Source organism: Diceros bicornis, chromosome 7, assembly GCF_020826845.1.
Source record: "Diceros bicornis minor isolate mBicDic1 chromosome 7, mDicBic1.mat.cur, whole genome shotgun sequence".
Classification (NCBI taxonomy): Eukaryota; Metazoa; Chordata; class Mammalia; order Perissodactyla; family Rhinocerotidae; genus Diceros; species Diceros bicornis.
The window spans coordinates 59,525,882-59,541,601 of NC_080746.1; positions in this window are offsets into that span (position 1 = coordinate 59,525,882).

Genomic DNA, 15,720 nt, shown 5'->3' on the forward strand with positions numbered 1-15,720 from the left:
CAGACTGATTACTGAAGCCTGTTCTCCATTTCCTACTGGAAAGGAAAGGGAGTATGTATGGAGCATATCTGATGTGCCAGGTTTTTTTCTGAGTGCCTTCATATTCTAATATAATTCTGATAATGATCCTGTGAAGTAATCATTATTCACAGTTTACAAGTGAAGCATAAAAGGCTCAAGGAGTTAAAATAGTTTGCTCTTTATCAAACAGTTGATAAGTGAGAGATCCAGAGATAGATCACAGCTTTTCTACCACATCATACTTGACACATGAGCTCCAAGAGTATTATTAGGAGAGAGATATTTCATCCTCATTATAGCTTAATTTTCAAGAACCTTCATTCCCAAGGTACAGGCATAAAATTAGAGAGAGAAATTCTTTTCTCCACAGTAACACACTCATCTCTTTGGTTACACTGCCTGATTTCTCTTGAGCAGAATTTGGAAAGAGCTTGTGCTCGTGCTCTCTAGAAAAGGAAATTCCTCACTGCCTCTGTTGCCCCAAAAGGACAGAATGTGTCCCAGTCCCTAACCACCCTCTTGGTCCTCACCTCCAACTGTCACCAGACAATTCACGGGGCTGGCTCTTTGGGAAGAGCAGGTGGTCAAGTACAGCGCATGTTAGTATCCTTCTGGTGCCCCCTGTGAAAAGTGATCAGATGTGCTACCTGATGCTTCCTTCCCAGTCCCAGAGATGCCTGGTCCAGCACTCAGGGGTCTCAGGAACTCCAACTATGAAAGTCTCTTGGATTTGCACCTAGATCCCAGCAAACCTGTTACTTTCCTACACCCACCATGAGGATTATAAAGTAATGGTCTTTGCTGACACACCAAAAAATGCTTTTCACAAACAGAGGGACAGATGAGAGGAGACATAAGCTTTGGAGCCATGGTGAGTGCCAGGACTAGGGTGTCAAAGCTGCGGCCTGGGGTGAAGAGACTGAGCACCGAGGCCGGGCGCCACCAGCCCACATCAGTGTTCTGCCTCTGGGCACTCTGAACGGTCTCTGGTTAGGGCAGGCAGCTACCATCCAGGTTTTCCATAACGTGAGAGGTGAGAGTTACCTCAAGGCCTTTGCTGATCCTCCCTCTTATAGCATAATGGGCTTGGGTGGGCATCTGTAATGAGTTCTTATCACACCAATGCCCTTTCTGAGCTAGACTGTTCCTTTCTGAGAAGCATGCTGAGCTCATGACAAAAGAAAACACTGCTTTTTCTCAATCATCAACCACCTAGACAAAACGAACTCCGGATGATTCTCCAGGTTCACCTGCAGTGGCTGCTCTTAGCACAGGCTGAATCTGAAGGGTTTCCTGCATCCTATTGTGGGGCTTCTCGTTTTGGGGCAAAGATAGGCATAGAAGATAGTCTCTGACTCCATTTAGGGTCCAGCTCCAGCTTCGTGACCAAACCTCTCCTTAGACAGCGTATTCTGCCTTGTTTGAGCTGGCATGGAGGGGTCACTCTCCATCTCATCCTAAGTTAACTCAAGTCAGGAAGGCTGTCAGCTCAGACAAGGACAACACAAAACAAGAAAATTATAGGCCAATATCACTGATGAACATCGATGCAAAAATCCTCAACAAAATACTAGCAAATCGCACACAACAATACGTTAAAAAGATTATACACCACAGTCAAGTGGGATTTATTCCAGGTATGCAGGGATGGTTTAACATTTGCAAATCAATCAACGTAATACACCACATTAATAAAATGAAGAATAAAAATCACATGATTATCTCAATAGATGCAGAGAAAGCATATGACAAGATACAGCATCCATTTATGATAAAAACTCTGAATAAAATGGGTATAGAAGGAAAGTACCTCAACATAATAAAGACCATATATGAGAAACCCACAGCTAATATCATCCTCAATGGTGAAAAACTGAAAGCTATCCCTCTAAGAACAGGAACCAGACAAGGATGCCCACTGTCACCACTCCTATTTAACATAGTACTGGAAGTCCTAGCCAGAGCAATCAGGCAAGCAAAAGAAACAAAAGGGATCCAAATTGGAAAGGAAGAAATGAAACTGTCACTATTTGCAGATGACATGATTTTATATATAGAAAACCCTAAAGAATCCAACAGAAAACTTTTAGAAGTAATAAACGAATATGGTAAAGTTGCACTATCCAAAATCAACATAAAAAATCAATTGCATTTCTGTACACTAACAATGAAGTAGCAGAAAGAGAAATTAAAAATACAATCCCATTTACAATTGCAACAAAATAATAAAATACCTAGGAATTAACTTAAGCAAAGAGGTGAAAGATCTGTACGCCGAAAACTATAAAACATTTCTGAAAGAAATTCAAGAAGACGCAAAGAAATGGAAAGATATTCTGTGCTCTTGGATTGGAAGAACTAACATAGTTCAGATGTCCATACTTCCTAAAGGCATCTATAGATTCAATGCAATCCCTATCAAATTTCCAACAATATTTTTCACAGAAATAGAACAAAGAATCCTAAAATTTATTTGGAACAACAAACGACCCCGAATAGCTAAAGGAATCCTGAGAAAAAAGAACAAAGCTGGAGGTATCACACTGCCTGATTTCAAAATATACTACAAAGCTATAGTAACCTAAACAGCATGGTACTGGCACAAAAGCAGACACACAGATCAATGGAATAGAATTGAAAGCCCAGAAATAAACCCACACATCTATGGACAGCTAATCTTTGACAAAGGAGCCAAGAACATACAAGGAAGAAAAGAAAGTCTCTTCAACAAATGGTGTTGGGAAAACTGGATAGCCACATGCAAAACAATGAAAGTAGACCCTTACCTTACACCATACACAAAAATTAACTCCAAATGGATTAAAGACTTGAATGTAAGACCTGAAACTATGAAACTTCTAGAAGAAAACATAGGCAGTACGCTCTTGGACATCGGTCTTAGCCACATCTTTTCAAGCACCATGTCTGACTGGGCAAGAGAAACAATAGAAAAAATAAACAAATGGGACTACATCAAGCTAAAAAGCTTCTGTACAGCAAAGGAAACCATCAACAAAACGAAAAGACAACCTAACAATTGGGAGAAGATATTTGCAAACCGTACATCTGATAAGGGCTTAATCTCCAAAATATATAAAGAACTCATGCATCTCAACAACAAAAAAACTACCAACCCAATTAAAAAATGGGCAAAAGACCTGAACAGACATTTCTCCAAAGAAGATATACAGATGGCCAACAGACACATGAAAAGATGTTCAAAATCACTAACTATCAGGGAAATGCAAATCAAAATTACAATTAGATATCACCTCACGCCCGTCAGAATGGCTATAATTAACAAGACAGGAAACAACATGTGTTGGAGAGGATGTGGAGAGAAGGGAACTCTCATACACTGCTGGTGGGAGTGCAAACTGGTGCAGCCACTATGGAAAACAGTATGGAGATTCCTCAAAAAATCAAAGCTAGAACTACCATATGATCCAGCTATTCCACTGTTGGGTATTTATCCAAAGAAGTTGAAAACACCAATTTGTAAATGTACATGCACCCCTGCGTTCATTGCAGCGTTATTCACAATAGCCAAGACTTGGAAGCAACCTAAGTGCCCATCAAGGGATGAATGGATAAAGAAGATGTGGTATGTACACACAATGGAATACTACTCTGCCATAAGAAACGATGAAATCCAGGCATTTGTGACAACATGGATGGACATTGAAGGTATTATGCAAAGTGAAATAAGTCAGAGGGAGAAGGTCAAATACCGTATGATTTCCTTCATTAAGTAGTAGATAATAACAACAATAAACAAACACATAGAGACAGAGATTGGATTGGTGGTTACCAGAGGGGAAGGGGTGAGGGAGGAGGGTGAAAGGGATAATTTGGCACATGTGTGTTGTGATGGGTTGTAATTAGTATTTTGGTGGTGAACATGATGTAATCTATGCAGAAATAGAAGTATAATGATGTACACCTGAAATTTATACAATGTTATAAACCAATGTTACTGCAATAAACAAAAAATTTTTTTTTTTAAAAAAAGGAAGGCTGTCACCTAAGAAACAGCTGATCATGTTGACACTTATTAAGAGATGATAATTTCTTGGTGAACTCATTTAACCTCACCACAACTCAATCGATGCAGGCACTCTTATTATCTCCATTTGACAGGTGAGAACACTAGGATATGGAGGTGTTAAGAAATTGGCCCATGGTCAGACAGCTAATCCGTAGTGATGCCAGTGATTTACACCCAGGCAGCCGGGTCTAGAGCACACACTTCTCTCTGTGTTGCCTGCCCAGGATAAAATATCTGTAAGATGCCAACCTAACCCAACCTCTGAAATGCTCATATGAGGGCACACATGATTTTATAGAACATATATCACTCATACTATTAAAGACATTCAAGGAAGCTAAAGAGAGATCACATTTGTGGATATTTCAGAGCCCCTTGGCAGATTTCTCTGTGTTGTTCCTGGAGGAAGATCACGGAAGGCTGAATTGTAACATATTCACAGGTGCCAGTGATTTACACAAACAGACCTCTACAGCAGGTTGATACTATCTACCTCCCTATCCTCCTAACTATCATTTTAAATTAAATATCATTCAGTACTAGAGATATTTCCAATCTATTCCAGACCCTGACATCTCTTTGTAAATAACCAGGTGTCGGTTAAATCTAATCAAGGATTTTGGTTGCCAACTTTTGAAATGAGGCAACACTTACATAGTCAGATTTAAAGGGGATCTGCTGTTTAAAAATATTTAAAGAGATTAAGTGATGAGAAAAAAAGACTGATGGGTTCAGATTTATTTAATCATGATTTTTTCTATATGGATCCCAAATCTGTAAACAAACTAAAACGTTTCGAGGAACTCCAATTATATCCATTTACTCAGATTTCCCTGCAATTTCATTGATAGCTTTCTGGATCTGGGTCCTGTATTAAAGCAGTAGCCTCTGAGCCTCTCTTTGTATGTAGTGTGGAGGGGAGGTGTCCTTCCCTCCACACATCCCCCGTTCATCCCCAAAACGTAATAAAAGCTTCGAACTGCTAGAGGGCGGTGGGAGGTGGAGGAGTTCTGAGTTGTTTCTGAGGAGCTGGAGAGCCTGCAGACCGTTTGTGACTGCTCTGTTACAGGTGCCCGGCCCAGACAGGTTTACGCTAGGCTTACTTCTGAGCAGAGCAGTGTTAGAGCTCATCTTGGCTAAAGCACACCAGCGTCATGGGCTTGGGGTAAACATGGGTCTACAGCTCCTGATAGTCCTTGCTAGCCTAGGGCTGCAGTGCCAGGGCCTGTTTTTCTGTCACTTTCCTCTTGGCCCCAGGCCTGGGGCTCCTTCAGACCCAGGACTCAGGTGGCAAATCCAGAGGCTTACAGCCTTACATCCCCTTGAGTGCTGGAGACTGATGCCTGGTTCCAGGGAAATCTTCTTGTGGGAGAAGGGTGACCAATCACCTCTAAGCTAGGTCATTTCTTTGCAGCAGTTCATAATTTGGCCATGATCACCTGGCGACATACTTCCCTGTTTAAAGACACAGTCTTTGCACTATTCATGGTCTTCTGGAACCTGGATGATTAAGATTTTGGGGGGGGGGGGCGGGTGCAGAGAGTGTAGTTTATTTTTTCTCCCACATCCTCAGAAGGGTCTGTTCCGCATTGATTCTCGCTGTCTCCCTCCATCTCTGTCTTCTTCCTCTCTCTGTCTCTCTCTCATTGTTTTTCTTTCCAGGTATACTTTTACCATGTTTTTACTTTGTTCTATATGGAGATCACTTCTTTTAGGAGAAAGTTCTTCTTCCTAAGCCATTAACCTATAATTAAACTCATGCAGTATGCAACACAGGGACAGTTAATAAGCACATGGACCCCTTATAGTCGGAGACTTTTCTATGGGGAAGGTCAAGGATTGACGTAGATTATCAGTCAGGGAGGAGACAGGGGTGGCAAATGAGATGCCATAAATCCTATTTCATCTTCTTTGGGGATGGGAATTTGCAGCATTAATAATATTGATAGTCATCATAGCTAGCAGACAGAAGCAGCATAACTCAGTGTTTACGAATGTGGGCTCTGGAGTCTGACTGCTTAGGTTTGAACCCTAACTCACCCACTTTCTACTTCATGATCTGAGGCAAGTTATCCAACTAGTTGGAACATCAGTTTTCCTATATTCAAAATGGGATAAAAATTATACTCACCTCATAAAGCAGTAAATAATCAATAAATATTATCCTTTGTATTATTTTTAAGTGCTTATTATGTGCCAGGCACTGTCCCAAATGCTTTCCATGTATTCCCAATTAATCTTTACAATAACCTCAAGAGACAAATATTTTCAAATATTTTAGAGATGAGAGTGCTGAAGAATGGACAGGTGCATGAACTTTGGGGTCAAATGGACGGTGCTGGAAGCCAGTCTCTTCTGCTCACTCTGTCATTGACAGGTTTCCTCACCTCTCAACCTCTATTTCCTCACTACAGAAAGGGGATGATGCCACTTGCAGGCTTTGGAAGGAGGGAGACCTCATGGGATAATGGATGTGAAATCCTAGGGTGACTGTGCTTACTACCACATTTAAAAAAATGCCTACTATATGCTAAACAGTTTATGGTCTTTCCTACGTTCACAAACACTCTTGTGAGGTCAGTTGTATTGTCCATTTTCTCAAGACAAGGGCACAACATTTGGTGAACTCCCAGTCACCCCACAGCGTTAGCATGGGGGGAGGAAGATGCAGCCTCCTTTGTATCAGACCCTGCTGCATTCTTGGGTCTTGGGTGTGGGTGGGCTGTGGAAGGTACATTGACCATTGCATCCAGAGGATGAGCCACAATGTGTGGAAAAGTTGGAAAAACAGAGTGATGGAAGCAGAGAGCCTGGCTGGATTGATCTGAGGGCTACTCCTTTTAGTGGGTGACCAGAGTCCTGTCTCAAACCTCTGCATCTGCTTTAGAGGGAGATAGGGTTGGAGGGAGGGGACAGAAAAACTGGCCTTTAAATTTTCTTGAGGGCAAAGGATCTAATAACTACAGAGTCCATAATTGTTTTTTTTTCTATGAAGCAATTAAGCAAATAGCCTTTGTCTTAGGCATGGCTTGGATTTAAGTCCTGGATCTACCACCTAGTGTCAAGACCTTGGGGAGTTACTTAGCCTCTCTGAGCCCCAATTTCCTCATCAGATAATGGAAAAATACCCCAGAGGGTTAGAGGCTTAAGTAAGCAATATGTGTAGGGAGTATTTTTAAAAGACATATGTGTTAAATTTTGACTCTTACTATTATTTTGTAAGAAAATGAACTTAGGACCCTGAAGAAGTGTCAGAAAGCAAGAGGTGTGGCAAAAAGGGGGAAAATGGGATCCAGTAAGGTGGATTGAACTCCAGCACAGTGGTGTAGGGATCTCTTGGAACCGCACCGAAAGGGGATGTCCAAGCTGCAAACGCCTGAGAAGGCAGTTCTCTGACATTTCTTCAGGTGGCTTTCATTTCACTCTGCTGTGGACAGAGCTTTGTACAAAAAGATATGACGCTATGTGGAATGACAGTCAGCGAAAACATTGCTCATGGTTGGGCCCCAAGCTGTTATTTTGCTATTTGGGTAAGTTCTTTCCAGAGAAAAGACTTTCCAGATAAAAGAGTAAAAATGAAATAATAAAGTCTTAATAAAGCCTGGAGTTAAATCTGATAGGATCAAGATCTTTAACCCATCAGTAAGTTAACTATGCCTATTGGACAGAAACTAAAAGCTCCTCAAAGAAAAATAACAGGATCCAGAGATTTTTCAATGCATCATTTACAATGTCCAGTAGCCAGTGAAAAATTACCATACATACTACAAAAGTATAATCAAGAGAAAAAACTCAACAGAAAGTGAGTTCTGATAACCCACATTTTGGAAAAAGCTGACAAATATTTTAACATAACTATAAAAATAGTTTAAAGAATCTACAGATAAAGATGGATAAGTGGGTGATAATATAAAGAGTTAAGGAGAAATTTAGAAATTAAATAAAAGATTCATATAGTTTCTAGATCTGAAAATACAATATCTGTGGTAAAATCACAGTTGAGAATAACATCAGATTGGACAATGCAAAAGAAATGACCAGTGAACCTGAAGACCAAGTCAATAGAAATTATCCAATATTCTATTAACCATAGATGGAACCATAGATGGAACCATGATGGAAGCAGAGAGGCAAAAGAGTTAAAATAAATGAATAGACTGACATGTGGGTCTCTATTAATGAGTCTAACAGATATGTGATTGGAGTCCCAGAAGGAGAGGAAAGGGAATGGGTCAGAAAAATACTTGGTGAACTAATTGAAAACATTTTCCAAAATGATTACAAAAATAATAATATTAACCCCTTGACTCAGGAAGTTCGGTGAGCCTCAAGTAAAATGAATACAAAGAAAGTTACACATTGACACATCAAAGTCAAACTAGTGAAAACCAAATATAAAGAGAGAAACATAATAGGAGCCTGTAAAAAGGATACATTACATATATGGGAACAGTGATAAGAATGATAATTGACATTCATAAGAACAAAATAAGGTCAAAATACAAAGGAACAACATATAAAAAGTGCTAAAAGGAAAAATAAACCTGTCAATCTAGAATTCCATAGCTAGCAAAAAGTTTATCAAAAATGGAATTTAAATAGGGGCATTTGCAGTAAAAGCTGAGAGAATTTCTTAGTAACAAACCTACACTACAAGAATGTTGAAGAGAAATACGATATGGAAATCTGGATCTATAGGAAGGAAAGAAGAAGAGCAATGGAAATAGTAAATATGCACATGAAGTAACAGATTTTCTTTCTTTTATTAAATTCTTTAAAATGGTTTAAAGGAAAATTATTTTTGAGGTTTACAATGTATATGAAATATACGTAAATACAAATATGTATATTTTATTTAAAATGTGTATTAAAATAGCACAAAGGATGGAAAGTTAATGGAATCGAACTATTGTAATGTTCTTATATTTTATGTGAAGTGGTAAAACATTAATTCAAGGAAGATTGTGATAAATTAGGAGTACCTAGGGTAAACCCTAGAGCTACCTATACAAAAATAACATGAAGTATAGCTAAAGACAAGTAGAGGATATAATGGTATTTATTTCTTTTTATGGTTGTAACATTGGTTTATAACATTATATAAATTTCGGGTGTACATCATTATATTTCTATTTCTGTGTGGATTACATCATGTTCACCACCCTAAGACTAATTACAATCCATTACCACACACGTGCCTAATTACCCCTTTCACCCTCCTCCCTGCACCCTTCCCCTCTGGTAACCACCAATTGTATCTCTGTCTCTATGTGTTTGTTTGTTGTTGTTTTTATCTTCCTTTATGAATGAGATCATATGGTATTTGACTTTCTCCGTCTGACTTATTTTGCTTAGCATAATACCCTCAAGGTCCATCCATGTTGTCACAAATGGCCAGATTTAATCCTTCTTTATGGTTGAGTAGTATTCCATTGTGTATATACACCACATCTTCTATATCCATTTGTCCCTCGGTGGGCACCTAGGTTGCTACCAAGTCTGGGCTATTGTGAATAATGCTGCAATGCACATGGAGGTGCATATATCTTTATGCATTTTTGTTTTCAGGTTCTTTGGATAAATACCCAGAGGTGGAATAGCTGGATGATACAGTAGTTCTAGTCTTAATTTTTTGAGGAATCTCCATAGTGTTTTCCATAGTTGCTGCACCAGTTTGCTCTCCCACTAGCAGGATATGAGAGTTCCCTTTTCTCCACATCCTCTCCAACACTTCTTGTTTCCTGTCTTGTTAATTATAGCCATTTTGATGGGCATGAGGTGATATCTCACTGTAGTTTTGATTTGCATTTCCCTGATAATTAGTGATGTTGAACATCTTTTCATGTGCCTGTTGGCCATCTGTATATCTTCTTTGGAGAAATGTATGTTCAGATCTTTTGCCTATTTTTTAATTGAGTTGTTAGTCTTTTTGTTGTTGAGATGTACGAATTCTTTATATATTTTGGATATTAACCCCTTATCAGATATATGGTTTGCAAATATCTTCTCCCAATTGTTAGATTTTCTTTTCATTTTGTTGATGGTTTGGTTTGCTGTGCAGAAGATTTTTTGTCTGATGCAGTCCCATTTGTTTATTTTTTCTATGGTTGCCTTGCTAGTTAGGCATAGTACTTGAAAATATGCTGCTAAGACTGATGTTGAAGAGCGCACTGCATATGTTCTTCTAGAAGTTTCATGGTTTCAGGTCCTACATTCAAGTCTTTAATCCATTTTGAGTTAATTTTTGTGTATGGTGTAAGATAACGGTCTACTTTCATTCTTTTGCATGTGGCTGTCCAGTTTTCCCAACACCATTTGTTGAAGAGACTTTCCTTTCTCCATTGCATGTTTTTGGCTTCCTTGTCGAAAATTGGCTGTCCATAGATGTGTGGGTTTATTTCTGGGCTCTCGATTCTGTTCCAATGATCTGTGTGTCTGTTTTTGTCCAAGTACCATGCTGTTTTGATTACTTTAGTTTTGTATTATGTTTTGAAGTCAGGGAGTGTGATACCTTCAGCTTAGTTCTTTTTTCTCAGGATTCCTTTGGCTGTTCAGGGTTCATTTGTTGTCGCATTTAAATTTTAGGATTATTTGTTCTATTTCTGTGAAAAATATTGTTGGAAGTTTGATAGGGATTGCCTTGAACCTGTAGATTGGTTTAGGAGGTATGGACATTTTAACTATGTTACTTCTTCCAATCCCAGAGCATGGAATATCTTTCCTTTTCTTTGTGTCTTCTTCAATTTCTTTCAACAATGTTTTAAAGTTTTCATTCCACAGGTCTTTCACATCTTTGGTTAAATGTATTCCTGGGTATTTTATTCTTTTTGTTGTGATTGTAAATGGGATTGTACACTTAATATCTCTTTCTGCTACTTTGTTGTTAATCTATGGAAATGCAACTGACCTTTGTATGTTGATTTTGTAACTTACCACTTTACCATATTCATTTATTATTTCTCCAAGTTTTTTGGTGGATTCTTTAGGGTTTTCTCTATATAAAATCATGTCACCTGCAAATAGTGAAAGTTTCACTTCTTACTTTCCAATACGGACCCATTTTATTTCTTTTTCTTGCCTGATTAATCTGGCTAGGACTTCCAGTACTATGTTAAATAAGAGTGGTGAAAGTGGGCATCCTTGTCTGGTTCCTGTTCTAGAGGGCTAGCTTTCAGTTTTTCTCCATTGAGAATGATGTTAGCAGTGGGTTTGTCATATATGGTCTTTATTATGTTGAGGTACTTTCCTTCCATACCCATTGTCTTCACAGTTTTTATCATAAATCAATGCTGTATCTTGTCAAATTCTTTCTCTGCATCTATTGAGATGATCGTGTGATTTTATTAATGTGGTATATCATGTTGATTGATTTGTGGATGTTGAACCACCCCTACATCCCTGGAATAAATCCCACTTGATCATGATGTATGATCTTTTTAATGTTTTGTATTTTATTTGCTGGTATTTTGTTGAGGATTTTTGCACTGATGTTCATCAGTGATGTTGGTCTGTAATTTTCTTTTTTTGTGTATTCTTTGTCTGGTTTTGGTATCAGGGTAATATTGGCTTCATAGAATGAGTTAGGAAGCTTCCCCTCCTCTTCAATTTTTTGGAAGAGTTTGAGAAGGACAGGTATTAAGTCTTCCTTGAAGGTTTGGTACCATTCACCGGGGAAACTGTCTGGTCTGTACTTTTATTATTTGGGAGGTGTTTGATTATTGTTTCAATCTCCCTACTGGTGATTGGTCTATCCACACTCTCTACTTTTTTCTGGATTCAGTTTTGGAAGGTTGTATGATTCTATGAATTTATCGATTTCTTACAGATTATCCAATTTGTTGGCATATTGCCTTTCTTATTATTCTCTTATAATCTTTTGTATTTCTGGGGTGTCTGTTGTCATTTCCTCTCTTTCCTCTCTGATTTTATGTATTTTAACCTCCTCTATTTTTTTTCTTTTGATGAGTCTAGCTAAAGAATGTCAATTTTCTTTGTTTTTCAAACAACTGACTTCATTTCATTGATTTTTTAGTCTCTATTTCATTTATTTCTGCTCTGATTTTTATTGTTTCCCTTCTCCTACTGATTTTGGGCTTTGTTTGTTCTACTTTTTCCGGTTTCTTTAGATACAATGTTAGATTGTTTATTTGAGATTTTTCTTGTTTGTTGAGGTAGGCCTGTATTGCTATAAACTTCCCTCTTAGAACTGCTTTAGCTGTATCCTATAAATTTGGCATGTTGTATTTTCATTTTCATTTTTCTCCAGGTATTTTTTTATTTCTCTTTTGATATCTTCATTGACCCATCATTGTTCAGTAGCATCTTGTTTAATCTCCACATATTTGTGGCTTTTCTGATTTTCTTGGTATTATTTCAATCTTAAATTTATCACGACTTGTTTTGTAGCTTCATATGTGATGTATCCTGGAGAATATTCCATGTGCATTTGAAAAGAATGTGTATTCTGTAGTTTTTGGGTTGAATGTTCTGTGTGTATCTACTAAGTCCAACTGTTCTAATGTGTCATTGAAGGCCAATGTTTCCTTATTGATCTTCTTTTTGGTAGACCTAATCCTTGGTTAGTGGAGTATTAAAGTTCCCTACTATTATTGTGTTCCTGTCTATTTCTCCTTTATGTCTGTTAATAATGGCTTTGTATATTTAGGTGCTCCTATGTTGGGTGCATAGATGTCTACCAGTGTTATATCCTCTTTGGATTGTTCCCTTCAACATTATCTACTTCCCTTCTTTGTTTCCTGTTACAGTTTTTGTTTTAGAGTCTATTTTGTCTGAGGTAAGTATTGCTACCCTACATTTCTTTTCATTGCTATTTGCATGGAGTATCTTTTTCCATCCCTTCACTTTCAGTTTGTGAGTGTCTTTAGGTCTGTATGCAGCCTATATATGAGTCTTGTTTTTTTATCCAATCAGCCACCCCATGCCTTTTGATTAGAGCATTTAGTCCATTGACATTTAAAGTAGCTATTGATAAGAATGTACTTATTGCCGTTTTGTTACTTTTTTCCTGGGTGTTTTAGTGGTTCTTCTCTGTTCCTTTCTTCTTCTCTCACTCTATTCCCTTGTGGTTTGGTGGCCTTTTTAGTATAACATTTGGGTTTCTTTCTCTTATTTTTTTGAATATTTAATAGAAGTTTCTAGTTTGTAATTACCATATACAAACCTCTGATGTTGAAGTTCATATACAATACCTACATATATAGCAATCTATATTAAGTTGATGGTCTCTTTAGTTTGACCTCTTGCTAAAAGCTCTACTATTTTCCTCTCCTCCTCCCACGTTTTATGTTTTTGATATCATATTTAACCTCTTTTTTTGTGTGTGTGTATGTATCTGTTACCCTCTTATCATGGAAATAGATAATGTTAGTTCTTTTATCTTTTGACCTTTATATTAGCTTCATAGGTGGTTGATCTGCTACCTTTACTGTATCTTTGCCTTTACCCATGATTTTATTGTTTTTATTTTGATAGTTTTCTTAGTCCTATTTGTGGTCTTCTCTTTTCCACTTCAATATGTCCCTTAAGCATATCTTCAAAGGCTGGTTTCTTGATGATAAACTCCTTTAGTTTTTGCTTTTCTGGGAAACTCCTTATCTATTCTTACATTCTGAATGATAACCTTCCTGGGTAGAGTATTCTTGGCTGTAGGCTTTTTCCTTTTAGCACTTTAAATATATTGTTCCAGTCTCTTCTAGCCTGTCACATTTCTGCTGAGAAGTCAGGTGATAGCCTTATGGAGTCCTTTGTATGTAACTTCTTGCCTTTCTCTTGTGGCTTTTAGGATTCTCTCTTTATCTTAATTCTTGACATCTTAATTATAATGTGTCTTGGTGTGGGCCTATTTGGGTTTATCTTGTTTGGTGCTCTCTGTGATTCCTGTACCTGGATGTGTGTTTCTTTCCTTAGGTTAGGAAAGTTTTCAGCTATGATTTCTTCAAATAGATTCTGTGCCCCTCTGTCTCTCTCTTCTCCTTCTGGGACACCTATGACACAGATGTTAGTGCGCTTGATGTTGTTCCAGAGGTCCCTTAGACTGTCCTCCTTCTTTTTAATTCTTTTTTCTTTTATCTGTTCAGCTTGGGTGATTTCCTCTAGTCTTTCATCCAGCTACTGATCTGTTCTTCTGTATCATCTACTCTGCTATTGAGTCCCTCTAATGAATTTCTCATTTCCAGTATTATATTCTTCATTTCTTATTGGTTCTTTTGTATATTTTCCAGTTCTTTGTTGAAATTCTCACTGAGTTCATCCATTCTTCTCCCAAGATCAGTGAGCATCCTTATGGGTATCAGTTTTCACTCTTTGTCAGGTAGATTGCTTATCTCTGTTTTGTTTAGTTCTTTTTCTGGTGTGTTGTCCTGTTCCCTTACTTGAAACATATTCCTTTGTCTCCTCTTTCTCTGTGCTTATATCTATGTATTAGGTAGGTCAGCTATGTCTCCCAATCTTGGAGTGGTGGCCTTATGTTAGAGTTGCCTTATGAGGCCCAGCAGTGTGCTTCTCTCTCATCACCAGTCCCAAATGTTCCAGGAATGCCTCCTGTGGGCTATTGTGTCCTTCTGTTGTGGCAGGGTTGCTTTTGCTGCAGGTTTTCAGGGAGGCTAAGCTGTCCTTTGGTCAGCTGGTTGTAATGTTCAGCTGCATGTGGCTGCTATGGACACTTCACTCACTTTGTTGGGTATGAGGAGTCCCAGCACAGTTGGCTGCAAGGTCTAATAGCACATTCCTGTTGCAATTTTTCTGTTAAGTGAGTAGGCCCCCAGCATGGCTTGTTGTTAGGCTCAGGGGCTTACAATTTCTGTAGGCCTCTGGTATGCAAGGCTGTTGTCATTTCCCTCAGGATTGCAACTGAGTGGGGCCAACCCGAGGCATGAGAGCACCAAATTGTTTCAGGCTTTGGAAGGTGGGGCCAATCCCCTATGTGGCTGTTTGAGAAGTATAAGACTGCTGCAGCTGTCAGGCCTCATTGCCCACAGGGCCACACACACTCTGTCTACACAGTCCTGCCCCTGTACATGAACCCTGACCCACTGAAATGGACACTGTTGCTCCACTGTAGAGGCCCCACACACCCTGTCATTGCATGCCTGCCCCTCATGCACACCCTTCCCCACAGAGGTGCCTCCACTAGCCCAGCTGCAGAGGTTTCAGACACCCCACCTATGCTGGCCCACAAGTTTCCCGAGGGCCTGTTGTTGTGTGGGGCCAGTCCCCAGGGTGGGCTGCCTGCCCTGGCTGAGCTGGATTAAATAAGTGCTCTAGTGGGTGGGGCTGACCTCTGCCATAACAGACCAAAGGAAGAACTCCAATGGAGTCTACTAGTGTCTGTGTCAGCATGCCTGTACTAGCTCACAATAATTGCTGACACCAATGTCTCAGGCAGCAATGTCTCACTGTCCCTGGGGAGGTCTCACCTCTCACCGAGATGCACCCAGACCCTATCAAGTGAGTGTCTTTTCCCCAAAGGACTGTGCACCTTTCTTTCTAGTGATTTTAGCTTGCTTTCCAAAATGCATGAATTTGTGCATAGGCCCTTTAAGAGCAGGCTTTATTTTCCCCTTGTATGTGATAGCTTTTCTGGAGGTATTCCTCATTGTAGTTAATAGACAGTAAAGCCAGATATTATGACA